At 46.5% G+C, this 17,253-nt stretch overlaps 1 long non-coding RNA gene across 1 annotated transcript in view; it reads left to right on the top strand.

Moving 5' to 3' along the window:
* The first annotated feature begins 277 nt into the window (after window positions 1–277).
* The window catches only part of LOC138489787 (uncharacterized), a 142,124-nt gene continuing 125,148 nt past the window's right edge, over window positions 278–17,253 (top strand). The window contains exon 1 of the long non-coding RNA XR_011274903.1: window positions 278–502. This is a non-coding gene — a long non-coding RNA (uncharacterized lncRNA). The remainder of the gene's footprint in view (window positions 503–17,253) is intronic.

Here is a 17,253-nt window from a genome sequence, read left to right as displayed (position 1 = left end):
TATACAGAAAAACTCGGACGGTTAAGAGGTTAAATAGCATTTGCCTTTACATTAACCAAGAGTTGTGTGGCAGTTTTTTTTTTCCAGAAACATCTGGTAATACTCTTGTTTTAGGGATTAAGGATCGCCAGCTGGTGACCATATGAATTTCCCTACGATTTTTTTCAGAACTGCGTTTCCCCATGATATGTGTGAGAGCAAATTCGGTAAACGTAGCATCGCTACACACCTGGTGGTCCCTTGTGTATACAAACATCCAAACGGTGACGTGCTTTTTCTGGCTTCACGGGCTGTAGCACCGCGATTATGAATGCGTAAACGCGCGGCCATTTCCTCTCCCCAGTTGTTGCAATGTGATCCCGTTCTTAATGGTTTTCACAGGGCGCAGGTAATCCACGGGGAAGCAGTTATTAGCATGACCTTTCTGGAAGTGGCCCACCGAAGACGGAAGTTAACAGATGAGGCAGAGCCGGTGGTCCCGTCTTCGTACTAGGCTTTTCGGGTAAGGATTCATTTTGAGGGCTGTCAGTCGCCATATCTTCCTACCATAGAATCCCAACGTGCTGTACAGAAGTGCATTGTCCTGCCAGGTGCTGCTTCTATTTCTGCATCGTGTAAATCCATGCTGTGGCTGTTCGCTTTCTCTCAGCTCTATTTTAACACGTTTCTTTGAGTCATGTTACTCTTGGGGTTTTGGCAAGCTAGCCCTCCAGCTTTAACATGACCTTCACACTCTGACGTATGATTCGCATGAATGCATACGTTTTTTTTTACTTCTAATGTGTTCATTAAATGAACTTGGGAATACAAAAATGTCCTGTGTGGGAAGAATTGCACCCATGTTATTTTTATTTCTTCTGAATAATACCTACAAGTGGTTTGTGCGATGTATCACGTGTGTTAGTTTTACACATCACTGTGGCATTCTTAGCATTGTATACATGTTAAAAGTGTTTCAAAATAGCCATATAAACCTCTCGTTTTATTCATGGAAGTTAGAGCTTGGAACAATTCTATGGGACGAGTATACTACTCTCTGTGTTGTGTGTTGATGTATTCGGTTATCATCCCCAGGCTCTTCCAAAGTAGGCCTAATGCCGTCTTAAACTTTTCGCAGGTATTTTGAATACGACATCACGCGGGTTTATTTTTGTAGTTTGAGTTCATGATCAAATCCCAAACTCTCATTAACCGAGGCTAAGACCATAAGTACCTGTGTTCAGACATAAGAGCTTGTGCTCAGGCATGGCAAACACCCCCACATATTAGGCACTGACTACACGCACCTGCCTCTTCAAAGGCCTTCCACAGACTGATTCTGAATATCAGATCTGTGCCTTTTATAACCACAACGATACACCCACCTGCCTCTTACAATTACCTTCCATAGACTGCACAACATCAAACCTGTGCCTTCATGTAGGCACAAGGATGAAATCACTATACCCTTTATAACCGAACATTTGAAAACACGACTAAGCATAATAGCATGATTGTTTGGTTTGAGACAATATGTGAATAAAGTAAACAATACAAGGCCTAATGAATACTGTTGATGCGCTTTGGGAACTGAACATATACACATCCATCCCAACCCTTTGATAGAAGATGCCCTTGGAAGCCAATGGTGTGACTGGTTTTGCAACCATCATACCCCAACAACGACATCTGGAAGCTGTCTGAGTCACTATATATACACGTATATGTTAAACACATTTTAATGTTGTGTTGAGTGTTGTGAACATTGAAATTAGCACCTAGCCCTGCATGCATTATGAAATTAGTGATTCAAGCATGCAATGATGTTATCACAGATATGTTTGTCAGATGTCTGCTGTCATACTGATTCCCCAAAATGTTCTTTGATTTTATGCTGAACTTACCTGTCAAGCACCACCACAAGATATCCTTGTGTAGATCAGCATTAATAGAGGTAATCTTATCCAGAAGTGGCCTTTTCTGGACTTCACGTCTCTGGTAGTGCGGATGGCTGATGTATGTGCTTTAGTTGTCCACAATGTGCTAGTTGGCCATCTTCACTGCTAAAGGCACTGGTGATCATGCTGTGCCGACCACAGTCATGTGCCTGCATGTGTTTAAGACTCAGTGAGTTGTCACCCCTACATGCACCGGACAAGTGTGCATGGCCCTGTTAGTGAGGGACAGGGGTCCGAGGGAGGGGTGGTATGCCAGTGCGGGCTAGTGGCCAAAAGGGGTGTGCAGGCCCTGCTGGTGTTTTCTGGAGAGGTAGTGGGGGCGCGGAGCAGTTAGTGGTGGAGGGAAACTTTACCTGGAGCCTGGCGGGGCTGGTGGTTCTCAAATGTCCTCATGGCGATCATCTGATATGCGATCCCGTTCGGCTGCTTGGTGAGCTGTATATAATGTCAACGTTGATACGTTGTTAGTACAGCTGAGTCAGAGGTTGGCTCTGATTCGCTGTATGATGAGGAAATGGCCTGAAGTTTCAAAAGGACATCAACAGTTTATCTAGTGAGCACAAGGTTTTCCCATGTGTGAGAGGCACATAGCATTGGGCTGGCAGTTGTGCCAGGCTGAGTGTGTAATCGTAATGCACCAGAGAAGGGCGGGTATTGGGGAATTTGCCCCCCAATTTCTCCACTGATGATCAAGGTAGATCCCAATTATTTAATGTGAGAATTCGGTTGCCGAAGTGAACACAAGGTTTCCCCATGTTTAATATGCATGTGGTAATGGGCTGGCTGGTCTGCCAGGCTTAGTGTGCAGTCATCCTGCATCAGCGAGGGGCGGGCATAGTGGATAGTGCCCCCCAAATGTCTCCACTAATTATCATAGTGGATCTCAATTATTTGCTGTTTTGTCTGCTAATAGTTGCGTTTGGGTGTCACTGTGACTATCTTGAGCAAGGCAATTGTGACTGGTTACACCATGTGATAATGGTGTTGTGTGGTTGTGGCACAGGTTGTTAGTGCATGGTGCAAGCTCCCTAATGCACAATGATTGCCCCTTAATGTGTTGACTCGGGGTAGTCTGTGCATGGTCGGATGTTTGCTGTGCTTAATAGCGCACAGTTTGCTGTAGTCATGCATATGGGTGGTAAGTCTAACCTGGGAAGCTCAAGAGTGTGACTCCATGGGTCTTGCGGCTAGCTGGCGTTAGATTGCCAGTGTGTCCACAATTGGCTTCCTGTGGTATGCTGGGGCATGTCTCAGGGCATGTGTGAGCCGGTGGGACATTAGATTCTGTGTCCTGTGGGGAGCACTACCTACAGTGGATATGAGTTATCCCATTTGGGATTTGTTAATGCTGGGTGGAGGGACACATAACATACATGTGTTGGTGGTCCAACTATGGTCTCTGAATCGTAACACGGGTTCCAAGGGGTAGTGGGATGGAGCAATATCTGGGATGTGTGGTAAAGTAGGCTGTGGTTTCCCAGTTGGTGCTAGGAGGGAGCATATTAAAGTCATATTATATACAAACATGGTTCATAGAAATACCTTGAGCTCATGGTCCGTGTTGAGGCCCAGGCTCACATTCCTGTATTAACAAATCAGTCTTGCTTCCCTTTGTCGTAGTCTTAGTTCTCTGTCTCCTCCTCTCCGTTCTCCTTTAAAGAGTTCCAAACCCACAAAATATATGTCTTCTTTTTGTTGCAATTGATGCATCTCCTGCCAATGCTGGGCCACTGGGTATCTCGAGTCCTGTGATTTTATTAGTGCCGGGTGCTCTTGTATTCTTGTGCATAATTCTCGGATGGTGCAGTCAATATATAGTAATTTGCATGTACAGATGATGACGTATATTACAAACTTGGATTTACCGTTGATAATGTCTGTGATGTTGTGAGTGTGGTTTTCCCTAAATAAAACAAATTTATTATTCATGGCATGGGGGCACATTGAACAGTTTCCACATTTGTGGAAGCCAGAAGGTTTGGATAGGACTAGCCAGTTGTCTCTGGTGCCAGTCTCTGATTTCATTAACAACAGGCTGAGAAGTGTCAGCAAAGTTGATGCTTTGCTGTAAGACATCTGTGGTTTCTGGGAGATCTAAGGTCGGATGTCTTTGTCCATGTTGAGTAGGGGCAAGTGTTTCACCAGGATTTCTTGGATTGAAATCAATAACCTCATATCAGAAATTGATAAATGCGATGCTCAAACAAGCACCAAGGAACGCAACTATAAAATCATGTATGACTTTTTGAAGAACCACCAAGATGAGGTCAAACTTGGGAAATGCTGCAAATTTGCTCATGATGAAAGGGACTACAGAGACAACCACGTGTACACCTTCCAGGCCAAATGGGAAGACAGCTATCGAACTAACTACCGGGAAAGCACCCCAAACAGCTCACCAGCAAGCTCTGAGATCGACAGTGACAACAAAACCTTACCAAAGACTGCAATGCAGTCAGAGAAACCTATGAGTGAAGCTACTACCAGTACTAATCCAGGCCGAAAAAAATGGTGCAATTTTTTAGACGAGATAAGACGCTACAAGAAAGGGACAAAAACGACTAGCAACACCAAAAAGTCTGCTTCCAAGAGCCGCTAGAAGAATCACGGCCATGAAGAGATGAAACAGGAGAGGCACGAGAGGAGGGTCCCAGAACCAAGAGCCACTAGCACTAGCAGCGCTGGCACCCATGAACTGTATAGCCCATGTCAGGAACCACACCAGGCCACAGCTTAACAATATTGTGAAGAACACACAACTCACACATTCCACCTTGCGCAAACTGACAATATACCCTCATCCACGGAGAGTCATACACAGCCACACATACGTTATCACACTTGCTAAATGACCCTGACTTTTGACACCACACTATTAAGTGACTCCCATTTGCCTTCCAGCAGAGGCTGTTCAGTGAATGGGAGGTAAGGTCTTTAGGCCCCCCACCATTTCATACCAACGTGCAGCCAATGACTTGCCCAGCCGCCATCTACGCACCTGTGCACAGGATGCGGGATGGCTGCAGGTCGACACATGGGGCTGCACGGCTCATCCTATGGTATAATACCGACTCCATTTTGTGACACCTTTAGACTCCATTTTGAAAATAACAGATTTAGGCCTCACTAAAACAAGCAGTCTGCAGGGCTGCAGCTCTCCCCCTCCTGACCGCGCACAGCAAGCCCAGCGCCTCCCTCACCCTCCTCCCCTCGGTGGCTCCACTGCAGACCTGTTCTCATGAGAGATTAGGCACAAACAAGCTACATTACAAACACAGTATCTTCCACCTTCTGCAGTCCATCATTGACCTGCAGATGACCGGGCTGAAGCTGGGTTGGAGAAAAACAAGCTGCTTCCATAGAACATGTCCTGTCCTCTCGCAGACCCCAACATTTATGATATATGCTGTGAAAGACCCTCAACCCTGTTCCCTGTTTGAAGTGCCAGACGTGTATGCTAAGCCTGTCTACCACCCTGTTTCACCCATGCTGCTAAGCCATCTGAAGGGACGATACATTTTCTTCAAGCCCATGAGATTGATTGTACATATTGAAATAAGATGGCTCTCACCCATCACAGGTCACACACAAAGTTATGAAATGTATGTTAGAGCCTTTCATTACTAATCAAGGATTCCTGTTGCTGCACAATACATAAAGCAATGTGTGGTATCCACATATACTCTATGATTTCCCAAAAATGTGCAAGTCTAAAAATAGACAGTTAAGTGTTGAAACATATATATATATATATATATATATATATATATATATATATATATATATATATATATATATATAGAGAGAGAGAGATATATATAGAGATATATATATAAAGGTATATATATATATATATATATATATTCAGTGAAAAAACTTTGTTAAAGGGACGTTATGGTTAAGTTGTGCTACTAAAAACCTATGAAATTCAGTGAAAAAACTTTGTTAAAGGGACGTTATGGTTCCAAGTAAAACCGAAAAACCCTTGAAATTCGCCAGTTATGGTAAGCTAAGCAACCACGTCCCTTTAACAAAGTTTTTTCACTGAATTTCATAGGTTTTTAGTAGCACAACTTAACCATAACGTCCCATTAACAAAGTTTATTTCACTGAATTTCATAGGTTTTTACTAGCACAACTTAACCATAACGTCCCTTTAGCAACGTTTTTTTCACTGAATTTCATAGGTTTTTAGTAGCAAAGATTAACAATAGTAACTTTGACTTTATGTACATGTGATATGGAACATACTGAACCACTTCTACTGAATGTAATGTCCGTGAACATTTTTGATGTCCACGGAGATATTCGGACAACAGTACCACTACCTAAAAAGTCTGGGGGGGGTATATTACAACATGATAACATTTAAAAAATTCACAAAGTAGTACACAAACATATATGTAGTAATACATAAGAAATGTAACCCATATATTTACCGCACTAACCATTCAATTAAATACAATATATTCTAAAATGGAATATACGAAGAGAAAATAAATAGGCTTCCAACATAATGACCTCACAGACACTCCACAACTAAGACCAAGACCAGACCTACAGAGTACCCAGAACATATCTTACCTGAAATAGTAAGTGTACATCATTTTACTCATATCTTTATAAACTTTCTGTATTAGATTAAAAAAATATATATATTTTTTTTCTCACAGAACTGTCTAGTACTCTGGAATGGCTAGAGGAGCACTTCCCACATGACGAAATGTCAAAAAATAGTGAAGCTAATGGTACACACTTTACAATACAAACCATTTAATTATTATTTTATATATATTTAACATATATATAGAAAATATGTCCGAAGAAACTGTTAGGGAAAACAGGCACACACGTGCGATTCATGGAAGTCCCTGCGCGTGTTTTCCTCGGGATGTGCGCCAAACCCGTGCATGGCGCACACGTCACTGAAACATCCCAAACGGCGTGCGCGACGCGCACAGTGAAAGCGCACAACCTCGGTGCACACACCAAAAAGGGGGTGGAACACGGGGCATAACGCGCGGAATGGGGAACAACGCGCGTAAATAAGGGCGTAACTGGGATGTATGCTGGGAAGCAGACGGAACGCCCACACGCACATGAACCGCACGTATTCATGGAATCGAATAGGGCAAAGCCACGCACGGCCAAAGACACGCACAGGCCTAAACACGTCCGCCACACGAAAGCAGGCGGTAGCGTCCCTGCGCATCACAAAAGCACCAATATACAGCAATGATTAATGTCCCATACTGCTATTGTGCCTGGGGTTCGCGTGAAGTTTTTCACGCGATCGGGCCTGGGGGAGCGGGCTACGTGTATTACGGGGGTTCGCGTGGGGGAGCGGGCTACGTGTATTACGGGGGTTCGCGTGAATTTTTTCACGCGATCGGGCCTGGGGGAGCGGGCTACGTGTATTACGGGGGTTCGCGTGAAGTTTTTCACGCGATCGGGCCTGGGGGAGAGGGATACATGTATTACGGGGTTCACGTGAAGTTTTTCATGCGATCGGGCCTGGGGGAGCGGGCTACGTGTATTACAGGGTTTCGCGTGAAGTTTTTCACGCGATCGGGCCTGGGGGAGCGGGCTACGTGTATTACGCGGGTTCGCGTGAAGTTTTTCACGTGATCGGGCCTGGGGGAGCGGGCTACCACTCACCGTCTGCCTTGCGTGTAGAAGAATGCGTAGCCAACACCCGCTGTGAAGTAATAGTGTGTGAACCCCAACGGCTGGAAAACACACGCACCGCACCCCATGAAAAACACGTACAGAGCAATGTAAAGGCACATGGGATCTACAAGCCCTGCCAGGGAAACGCCCGTGCGCGAAATGTCACAGACGCGCTTACGCACTAAGGGCCTTTGGGCCAATGAAATCGCGTATGCATGCTGATGCGCTTACGCGCTAAGGGCCTTTCCTCGATTTACACTCAGACGTGCAAGATTTTCACGTGCCAAATCACTCCGTATCAAGCTGGCCACACGTAAGCACACGGAAGACCACGCTCCTGCCCAAAAGGCCGAATTACTGCCCCCCAGAGCCCCGAGCAGCCTCCCACAAGCCATCTGCTGCTGCCTGCCTGCCTGCCTGCTGCCACCGTGCCTGCCATTTGGTGCCTGCACATCAGCCATCTGCAGGGGTCCATTTGCTGTGTCCACCCCTGCTGGAACAGAAGACTCCCGACTGGGATACCATCGCTCCACAGCCCAGCAGCAGGACCCAGTTGCCCACCCACTCCTGCCTCTGGAGTTGCCATGTCGGGCACTGCAACATCTGGCACCACTGGCAACCCCTGGCCAGAGAGGCAGAGGGGCACCAGCTTCACTGCCACCGAAGTTGGTGTCCTGGTGGAGCAAGTCCTGGGGCAGTACGATGCCCTCTTCGGAAGTAAGCGCGCCAACAAGGAAGGACAGACTCGGATCTGGACGGACATCATGACTGCCATCATCGCGGAGGGGGTGGCAGTCCATGACTACCAACATGTCAAGAAGCGCTGGGATGACTGCAGGTCCAGGACCCTCTTGAAGGCCCGGCGCCTCGTGGAGGGGGGCCGGGGCCGCATGAGTACCATCCAGATGAGGGTCCTGGAACGCGTAGGCCCAGCGCTCCACGCCCAGATCCTTGAGAGGCAGACCCGTCTGGAGTTGAGCGGTAAGTGGCCAAGCATTGCTGTGTGAGACAGGGCATGTCGCAGTGTGCTGGTTGTCTGATACTTGCCTGTATGTGTGACATAGGCCATGTATGCATGTGTGTGTGCAGGGACGTCATGCATGTGAGACCAGTAATGTGTGAACCACACGGTTGGTGCATGTGTTCAAATGCAACATGGGTTGCCCTATGCGGAATGGCCACATGAAAGCATGCCAGTCTCTGTTCCTGGACATGGGTGGGGGTGAGTGATGGGTGCTGAGGCCATGTACATGTATGCTGTCCATGTCTGTTTGTCTGACCTGCGTGTCTGTGACTTGTGAATGCCAGGGATGCATGGCACATGTCTGTCGCAATGTTCAGGTTCACTGATGCAGCCTAGTCATCCTTGTATCCACTGTGTCTGTGGTGTACGAGGCCAGATGGATGAAACTAGGGTGAAGTGTGTGCATGTGATAGGCATGGCCCATGATGCATGTGAGTTCCAAAACAACATTGTATGTTTCAAGAATCCCTTGGACATGGTTGCTAATGTCCATAGCATGCGCCATGCCTGTTACCGGATGTGTTTTACCTGCACTGACCCATGAGTTGTGGAGGGACATGATGGAAGTGATCTTTGACAGTGCCACTCATCTGCTATTGCTTCCTGTCTAGGGGACCATTGTACAGTACCCTGATGCTTGTGTTCTATGTCTCCCTCTACACAGCTCCACGTGAAGAAGAGGGCGGAGATGGCGCTGTGGAGCAAAGCGGCGGGGATGCCCCCACGGCTGCAGCAGAAGGGGTGGGTGAGCCCCCACAGGGGCTTGCAACGGCTGAAGACGGGGTGGAGCCATCCAGGTTGGTGGTTTCCACAGAGGAGGAGGAGGCCACTACTGAGGCGCACATGGGGACTGGTGGGGGCATCCCTGCTGGTGCAACTATTGCAGTCCAGCGGCAGGGGCAGGAGGCAGCACAGGTCGCCGTGGAGGGGCCTGTGCATGTCACTGTCCCAGACACTGTGACTGCACCACCATGCACCAGCAGGGATGCCCCATCCCAGGCCCGTCCGCAGGTAGGGGGGATGTCCATGTCATCTGACTCCCCTCCACCTGCGGACGAGGGAACCCCTGTCCGTATGGAGAAGGTCCTGATTGGTGTCGCGTTGCGCAGCATGCAATTCGTGATGAGGTGCGTGCTTCCCGGGAGGAGCTTACATGTCATCATGGAGAGCACCGTGCCGACGTGGCCCAGTTGGGATCGGCCATGGTCGGGGGTTTCCTACATGTGTCGGCCAATCTGGCGACCCTCTCCTCCTCTGTGGGGACTATGCACCAGTCATTCTCCATGCTGTCCTCCGGCCCAGATGCCACCAGGGCCCCCTGTGGACCTTCCCCGACCAATGCAGCCAGCTCGGTGGGGATTCCATCCCTGCCACAGTCGGGAGTCAGAGGTCCAGCAGGGGTGGACACACCAGCAACTGAAGCCCAGCAGATGGAGGATGTGACGCATCATCGGGCAGGGCACGTGCACGACAGCGTCGGTGGATTCCATCAGCCTGGATGCCGTCGTGCTGGCACAGGCAGTTGCGTCGGAGGCAGCGGCAGGCTCAACGTGGGAGGCATCGGCCGGACGGCAGGAGAACCCTGGAATGGGAGTGGCTTCCGTGTGGGAGCGGTTGGGCCAGCAGATAGGAGCGGAGCGGCAGTGGGCAGAGGAGGAACGGCTCACAATGGTCAGGGCGGAGAACTCCATTCGGAGGGCTCTAAGGCGGGCTGAGTGCCTCGAGGGTCTTCACAGGGAGTTGGAGCTGGACACTGCTCTATCCCTGCGAGACCTCGGGGCCAGGGAACATGCCCGCCTCCAAGCCATTGAACAGGAGTTCGAGGATGCCCTGGCCCCCTGGCCCATGACAACATCCAGTGAGCCGTTGGACTAGCCTGCTGCCCTTGTAAATAGTTATGTAGTTAGTGTTAGGTTTCCTTTGTTTTTGCATTGTTTTTGGACCTTTTGGACAATGGGCCACATTTTTGTATATAGTTTTTTTTTTATTAGGTAGGGTCTCATTACGACCCAGGCGATAAAGGGTTTACGGCGGCATAAACAGGGCCGACCCTTACCGCCTGATTCCGAGGTCCCTTAGCGCCATGGAGGATTTAACACCTGCTTTTTGCAGGTGTTAAAATCCATGGCGCTAAGGGACCTTGTTGTTAATTACGCCACCGTAATTTACAGTGGCGTAATTAACGCCTTTCCCACTCCCATTATGCCCTATGGGGAAAAAATGGGAATGGGGAAGGGTAAATGGGTTAATGGGGACTTACCGCCCCGCCAACCTCGGAATGGGGCGGTAAGTCCGCCAACCACCATGGCGTAAACATAGTTTACGCCGTGGTGGTAAAGGTACGACCCAGGTGGTAACTTACCGCCTGGGTCGTAATGAGGCCCGTAGTGTTGTTAGATAGGTTTCATTTCTTTTGTTGGGATCATGGACCCTGGCTTGTTCATCTGTACATAGTTCACTGTTGGATTTTCTTTTCATTTTACAATTTACCCATGGAGCAATGGCTTTCAATTATAATTTCCCATTGGATTTTCTTTTGTGGACTGTGACTTTGGACACCATTCCTTTGGATTATGATTTTTGGTTTTGCATTTTTTCACGGACATGCTTCTTTTCATTTTTTTACATTCCCATTTCTGTTTGTTTATTTTTGATTCAATTCATGTTTCTTTTAATACATATTTTTTGATGAAACTTCAATGTGTAGTATCATCTCATTGGTTTCATGCATATCATGTTATGGGTTTTGCGATTCACTGACACCCATTGGGTGTATGTGAGGGACATGTGTTCGTTTCCAAAGTTGCAATTGGTGTTCTATCATGTTATTGCCATTTCTAAGTGGGTGGATGCAATACTCGGGTGGGTGTTTTGCATTTGGAGGCTGACCATAGGGACCAGGGATCTAGATTGTGATGACATGTTGGCTGGGGAACATGAATTGGACATGGGTGGGGGCCTGGTGGTGGGTGCCCTACAGTGCTGGGGGGTGGGGGTGCAGGGGAACATGAGTTGGACATGAGTGGGGGCCTGCTGGCAGGTGCCCCACAGTACTGGGGGTGGGGGTGCAGGGGAACATGAGTTGGACATGAGTGAGAGCCTGCTGGCAGGTGCCCCACAGTGCTGGGGGGTGGGGGCGCAGGGGAACATGAGTTGGCGCCTGGTGGAGGGTGCCCTACAGTGCTGGTGGGTGGGGGTGCAGGGGAACATGAGTTGGACATGAGTGGGGGCCTGCTGGCAGGTGCCCCACAGTACTGGGGTGGGGGTGCAGGGGAACATGAGTTGGACATGAGTGAGAGCCTGCTGGCAGGTGCCCCACAGTGCTGGGGGGTGGGGGCGCAGGGGAACATGAGTTGGGGCCTGGTGGAGGGTGCCCCACAGTGCTGGGGGGTGGGGGTGCAGGGGAATATGAGTTGGACATGAGTGGGGGCCTGCTGGCAGGTGCCCCACAGTGCTGGGGGGTGGGGGTGCAGGGGAACATGAGTTGGACATGAGTGAGGGCCTGCTGGCAGGTGCCCCACAGTGCTGGGGGGTGGGGGTGCAGGGGGACATGTGTGGGGGCCTGGTGGAGGGTGCCCTGCACTGCTGTGGGGTGGGGGTGCTGGGAGATATGTGTGGGGGCCTGGTGGAGGGTGCCCCTGACTGGTGGGGGGTGGGGGCCTGGTGGAGGGTGCCCTGCACTGCTGGGGGGTGGGGATGCTGGGAGACATGCATTGTTGATCAGTAGTGCAAGGTGACATGTGGCTTGGCTGGGGGGCATGCCCATGGTGGATGAGCAGGGGTGCAGGGTAGTTCCCCGTGGTGTGGGCTGCCTGCATGGGCCGTGGAGGTTGTAGAGCGAACACCTGGGAGGACCCACACGGCCAATTCACGTGTAGTACTCCCCAGAACCCCTGAAATACACGTGCCCTGATGGAATCGCGTGTGGAACTTCCCGCGCACCCCTGAAATACATGTACCCTGATGGAATCGCGTGTGGAACTTCCCGCGCACCCCTGAAATACACGTACCCTGCTGAATTTGCGTGTGTAACTTCCGGCGCACCCCGAAATACACGTACACAGGATATTCGCGTGTGGAACTTCCCGCGCACCCCTGAAATACACGTACCCTGATGGAATCGCGTGTGGAACTTCCCGCGCACCCCTGAAATACACGTACCCTGCTGAATTTGTGTGTGTAACTCCCCGCGCACCCCGAAATACACGTACACAGGACATTTGCATGTGGAACTTCCCGCGCACCCTGAAATACACGTACACAGGACATTCGCGTGTGGAACTTCCTGCACACCCCTGAAATACACGTACACAGGACATTCGATTGTGGAACTTCCCGCGCACCCCTGAACTACACGTACCCTGCTGAATTCACTTGTGGAACTTCCCGCGCAGCCCTGAAATACACGTATCCTGCTGAATTTGCGTGTGAAACTTCCCACGCACCCCAGTAATACACGTACCCCGCTCGCACGGGGCCAATCGCGTGTGGAACTTCCCGCGCACCCCTGAAATACACTTACCCTGCTGAATTCGCGTGTGGAACTTTCCGCGCACCCCTGAAATACACGTAGCCTGCTGAATTTGCATGTGAAACTTCCCGCGCACCCCAGCAATACACGTACCCTGCTTGCACGGGGTCAATCGCGTGTGGAACTTCCCGCGCACCCCTGAAATACACGTACCCTGATGGAATCGCGTGTGAAACTTCCCGCGCACCCCTGAAATACACTTACCCTACTGAAATCGCATGTGAAACTTCCCGCGCACCCCTGAAATACACGTACCCTGCTGAATTCGTGTGTGAAACTTCCCACGCACCTCAGTAATACACGTACCCCGCTTGCACAGGGCCAATCGCGTGTGAAACTTCCTGCGCACCCCAGTAAAACACGTACCCAGCTGAAATCACGTGAGAAACTTCACACGTACCCCAGTGATACACGTACCCAGCTTGCCGTGCTGGTACAGGGTTAGCGCAGCCCTTTGCGCTGGATTGGGGATTTAGATGGCTTTTCTCTGCGCAAAGGGCATTCTTGGGGTTGTAACTGACGCTGCTGCAGGGTCGCTGCGCCACTGTGCGCCACGGGTGGTTTTGGTGGCTGGAATCCATGAATACGCTGTGTGCAGAAATGTATTTTAGCGCACGCGGCTGGCGCAGGGATTCGCACGTGCACACTGTGCGCCAGCCGCGTGCTCCACTTGTGCACTGAATTCTATGAATTACCCCCTATGGCACTTATACCTTGAACAGCTTAGTTACAGAAATGGTGGTATTCAGTAGTACATTATGAATTTCACAAGACATACTAAAGATATTTTGTTTGTTACAGTTACTCATTGCAATACAATTTGTTCATTAAGAACATATCATATGTATTGAACTGGTGTGACGCATCTTATGTGAATAAGATAGTTTTCATGATTTTGAGGAAGGTGCTGAGGGTCAATGTCAATTAAAAAAATCAATGTCTAAAATAAAAACAGTGCTATATACAAACTAAATTACTAATTTGTTTCCTTTTCAATTGCAGTGAAGACCATTCTCCTGAAAAGAAGCAGCCGATTTTGAAGTACAAAGAACAACTAAGAAGAAACCTGCTCATTTCAGAAAAAAAGTAAATTGAATACCACCATATTATTTGTACGAATATTCAAACACACTGTAAGGTTAATTCATGCTATTTCTGTGCCTAAAAATAGAGATTGTGCACCATTCTGTCTACAAATCCCCATTTCTTAAACCGAGATTTACAGGCAGAATGGTGCACAATTTCCTATTTTTCGACACACAAATGACCCAACTCAGCCCCTAGAATTTTGATATTACAGAACAAACGGTTTTAATTGTATACGATTAGATTTACTATTTGTACTTCTCCACACCACTAGCTTATTTTTTTCTGTAATCTGAACCTGAGTTTAGTAACATATTAATTGAAGAAAACACATCCCTACTAGTTGTAGTTCCCAATGCAAAATCAGACACCATTACATACATCATCTCACTCAAACACTCATGCACACAGCACACATACATTGCAGAACACCCCAACCCATACCTTCTTTATTTTTTTCAACAGACCCTAAAGAATGCCTACCGAAAGTCAAGTCCATAGAAAGCAACGCAGAAGTAGAGCAAATAAAAATAAAAGTGTCCAAAATAAGCATCCATCTCTAGCAGAATTTGTAAAAAAAGTTGAAACAAAACAGCTAATACAGTCATTTAGTGAAACACAAGAAGTTTCAAGTGCAAAAACTTTGCCTCCTCTATCAAAATGTAAAACAAACCAAAACAAAATTAACAGAAAATCAGCTATCACTACGGATAAAACTACTTCTTTAAATTTTAATATAGTGTAAAGTAAGCATACTAAGAAAAGTATTTTAGCCAAAATGTTCTGTCACAAAGTCTTTCAAAATCATATAAAAACAGGAGAGAAATCAGGTTTAATGCTTAAAACCTATCGTAGGGAATTCATTTTAGAAGTGTTGATAGAGTAATTCTTCTCAAAAGAAAGTTATTTATTTTAGTGTTAAACAAAATGAAACCACTAACAAAACTAATAACTAAATTACAAAAAAGACTTCTCAATAAACGAAATGTCAACAGAAAGAACTTCTTAAGTATCTGCGGAGGTGAATGGAGTCACACTACGAGCACAGAACCATACTTTAATGAAGAAGCGTACAAACAAAAGCAAACAAATACAATTGCCATACATAGCAGTGGTCGAGGTTATGAAAAAGTTAATAATACCATAATGGAACAAGAAGTACTCCTTAGAAAAATATGCCCTGAAAACTTAGAATTACCCCTCCATTCAACTGAATCAGAACGTCTAGTTTACAAATGGCCATGCACGTCAATATGTAACATTCCCAAACAATTTTTCAAGTCTTTACGCCAATTCCTCAATCAATATGTAAAAAGCAAAGACAAAATCAAAATTAAACTACTGCAAAATATGGATACCTGTCCAGTGCGCAAATACACAGGACTACAAGGACATTCATTGGCCTACATTACAGGGCCTACTTGTAAAACCACCTTCCATGATATCAAAAGAATATCAACACATCATTTAACTATAATAAATCTAGTCTATAAAATGTACTATGCTAAAAGGTCGCTTTAGCACTAGCAAATTTAAATAACATTCTTCTACATGGTACAGCGAAAGACCTACTTCAAGAAATTGACTATATACAGCAAAAATATTTTGGAAGTGAAAGCCATTTACAGAATGAAATAGCTTTAAACCAAATTAGCAACAATTCTACACATGGCAACCTTTTGCTAAACACATACAAAAAAGAAATACTAAAATGTTAAAGTACATCAGCTGAAGTACCAAACCACGTATGTGTATGTTACCGCAGAACTTTTTATGAAAGTAACATGAAAACTGTAGACCTATCATATGAAATAGAAGACAATGAAGATTCTAAATGGTTTGAATTAGCTCTCTACCTTGTAGCAGAAAACAAATATGAAATAAGTGATCCCTTAATACGTTGCAGTTACTGCACTACAAAACTTGACAACAACCAAACTCCTTCACGTGCTATCACAACTAATTTGGAATTGTACCCACTACCAAATCGCCTTCAACAACTTAATTTATATGAGAACATCATAATTCAAACAGTACACCCATTTCAAGCAATAATACGCCTTCAACCAAAAACAGCAAAATTACCTCCCTCTGAATTGGTAAAAGGCATTAGTGGAAAAGTAGTTTATTTACCAGTAGATCTAAAAGAAAATGTGCATACTCTAGGAGTGCAATGTCCAATGCAGCAATCTGTAATTATCTTAGTAAAGGGAGTACCTACAAAAGACAAGAAAATATGGCAACAGCTGGTAGATTTAAATAAAGTTAGACAAGCCTTACAATATCTTAAAGAGAATAATGAATATTACAAAGAAATTAATATTGAAGAAAACTTGAAAGATACAACTGAAATAATTCAAGAAACACAAGAAGCTGGTCAATTTGAGCTACTAGATCCTGCTACAATATCAAATACTTTAGACCATTATACAATTGATCCTTTGCACTCTAATGACACCATAGAAGATGCACTGGAAACATACCAAATGCGTCAAGCAAAAGGATCACCAATCAGCATATGGGAAAGAAGTATAGAAGCACGTGCTTTTCCTCTACTCTTTCCTACTGGCAAAGGAGGAAGGTATGATGATAGACCTATTCAAATATCAGCTTCAGAATACCGCTCATTACGGATGTATTCTGATGATCCCAGATTTAGACAACATGTGGAATACATATTCTACCTACTCTTTGAAAGTGAACTACCAACTTTATGTTACGGAGTTGCACAAATATTAAAATCAGGATCACACTTTTAAAATATGACAGCTACTATTACAAAAAGTGCAACAAAAGGATGAGGTTTTACAATCAAATATTACAAATCTATTAGCAAATATGCGTGGTACTAAAGAGTACTGGTTTCGACGTCATGGAGATGTACGTTGTATGATCAGAAACCTTGGCCCACCCACTTGGTTTGTTACATTAATTTGTGCAGAATATGCATGGCAAGATTTACATGATTTCCTACTCATATCAAATAAAAAAAACAAACATAGATA

Source organism: Ambystoma mexicanum, chromosome 9 (genome assembly GCF_040938575.1).
Source record: "Ambystoma mexicanum isolate Mex_15411 chromosome 9, UKY_AmexF1_1, whole genome shotgun sequence".
Lineage (NCBI taxonomy): Eukaryota > Metazoa > Chordata > Amphibia > Caudata > Ambystomatidae > Ambystoma > Ambystoma mexicanum.
The sequence above is the reverse complement of the archived record's forward strand: the minus strand, read 5'-3'. Positions and strand labels throughout refer to the sequence as shown.